Source organism: Micromesistius poutassou (assembly GCF_964030765.1).
Source record: "Micromesistius poutassou genome assembly, contig: SCAFFOLD_1531, whole genome shotgun sequence".
Taxonomy (NCBI): Eukaryota; Metazoa; Chordata; class Actinopteri; order Gadiformes; family Gadidae; genus Micromesistius; species Micromesistius poutassou.
The window spans coordinates 1-2500 of NW_028178922.1; the positions used below are offsets into that span (position 1 = coordinate 1).

General features: G+C 61.4%; 1 pseudogene across 1 annotated transcript; it reads right to left on the minus strand.

The window, feature by feature from the left end:
* Positions 1–121: 121 nt before the first annotated feature.
* LOC311373262 lies at positions 122–1132 on the minus strand (annotated as a pseudogene). The gene is made up of 2 exons: positions 772–1132; positions 122–719 (listed from the first exon to the last, which is right to left on the minus strand). The product of its transcript is annotated as an uncharacterized misc_RNA (transcript).
* Positions 1133–2500: the final 1368 nt, after the last annotated feature.

Genomic DNA, 2500 nt, shown 5'->3' on the forward strand with positions numbered 1-2500 from the left:
ACACACAGCAGAGCGCGGTCCCCCTGGACGTCCGAGCTAGTATCTGAGTTTGCATTCGAGCGTCTCTTTCTCTCTCTCCTTCGTTCTCCCCCCCCCCCCCTCTCATCCCCCCCTTTTCTTTTTACGTCTTCCGGTGCTTCCGCGACAGGGCGCACACGCAGGACGTGTCGATGCGTATCCAGCGCCAGCCCACGGCGTTGACGTCCTGCGTGAGGGCGCGCACGTACGTCTGCACCGTCTTGCACTGGGAGTTCCAGTGCTTGTCGTCGATGCCCCGGCAGCCGCTCTTGAAGGGCTTGGCCGCCCGGCAGCGCGTCTCGTAAAAGTACTGCTTCACCTCCGCCGTGGCGCTGGTCTTGATCTGGCCCAGCACCGCCACGGGCCGGTTGCGCAGGTCGACGGCCTGCGACTTGTCCGTCACCCACTGGCTCTCGCTGTCGCACACCGAGTACTCCCCGCGGTAGCTCTTGTGCTCCGCGTAGCGCTTCCTGCGCGTCCTGTTTCCCGACGTCGCCGCCAGCCGCCCCCCCCCGCCCCCGCCGGCGGCCCGCTGCCGTCGCTGCCGCCCACAAAGTCGTCCATGAGGTAGAGGGGCGGCGGCTGCAGCGGCGGCCGCTGGCTGAGCAGCACGGCGGCGAGTTGTAGCGCTTGTGCTGCCGCAGGAGGTCAGAGGTCAGCAGGGTGATGGGCGCCGCCGGGTCGCCGCCCGTCGCCGCCCGCCGCCCGCCGCCGCCGCCGCCCCGCCGCCGCCGCCGCCGCCGCCGCCGCCGCCGCCGCCTGCTGCTGCTCGCCCCCCGAGGCGGGGGGGGGGCCGCCGGGGGAGGTGAAGCCCGGGGCGGGGATGGCGTTGTCCTGGGGCGTCTCCGCCGGGCTCCGCCTCCCCCCCTGGCCTCCCTCCCTCCCCCCCCGCCCCCGGGTGAGGTCGGGCCTGCAGCAGCTGGATGATGAGGGAGTTGAGCGGGTCGGGGCTGGTCTGCTGCTGCTGCTGCTGTTGTTGTTGTTGTTGTTGTTGTTGATGATGATCCTGTTGTTGTTGTTGTCCCTGTTGTTGCCCCTGGCGACCGGCGTCCATGGTGGTTGCCTGGATGCCGTAGAGGTACGTGAGGACCATCACGTACAGCAGGATGGACATCACTAGATTCACCTGTAAGATCTGGAGCACAGGGGAGACACGGCCCTGGTGTGAGCACGGGAAACACGCACGAGAAAGGCACACGCACACACGACACACGCGCGCGAGGCACGCACACACACACACACACACACACGACACACGGCACGCACACACACGGCACGACACACACACGACACACACACACGAGGCGCACACACACCACACAGGCACACGACACGCACACGCACACGGCACGCACACACACACACACAGCACACACACACACACAAACGCGCACACATCACTAGATTGACCTGTAAGATCAGGAACACAGGCGAGACACAGCCTCGTATTAGCACACACACACACACACACACACACACACACACACACACACACACACACACACACCAAACGCGCATGCGGACACACACACACACACACTCACACACACACACACACTCACAGACACACACACACACTCACAGACACACACACGCACGCACGCACACACACACATACACACACACACAGGCGTGGATCAGAGGTCGTCCGAGGCCTCTCTCTCTACTCTACCAGGTCCCAGCCGCTCACTCCACCTGTTCCCCATTCTGCTAATCATGAGCAGATCCTTGAGATAGGGTGAGGGTGATGGTGTGCGTAAGTGTATGTGTGTGTGTGTGTAAGTGTGCGTAAGCATATGCATGTGTGCATGTGTGCATGTGTGTGTGTGTGTGTGCGCGTGTGCGTGCCTGTGTGTGTGTGCGTGCGTGTGTGTCTTGTGTGTGTGCATGCGCGTGCACGTGCAAGTCATGAGCTACTGCATGTATAACTCGACCCAGATGATTTATGGGCTGTATTTCAGACGTACAGGAATGCTCGTCTCGGCACGGAGAACAGAGCGGCGGGTTTGCGGCAATGACATCACGCACGCGCTTGCATCACACGACGTCTCTCTCTCTCTCTCTCTCTCTCTCTGCCTCTCTCTCTCTCTGTCTCTCTGCCTCTCTCTCTCTCTCTCTCTGTCTCTCTGTCGCCGTACCGCAGGACGCTTCGTTCTCACCGCTGCGGCTGCGTTCCAAATCACATCACTTTTTTTCCTGTTTACTTGTAGTACGTACTGCAGCCACCCTTGCAAAGTGCGCACTGTTGTTGCACACAGTGTGCACCTCGTTCCAGGCTAAACAATGCGCGCCGCCATGACGACCAGTCCGGTTTTTTCCCATTTCCGGTGAGAAGCGGGAACGCGTAGCCGGCGGCGGGGGTACTTTAGTGAGAGGATGAGTTCGGGCTCCGCTTGACCCTTTTGACTTAATGTAATTATATATATATATTTAAAAACTATCGCCGTAGCCTCCAAGATACGCGCTGGCGGTGCGAATGTGC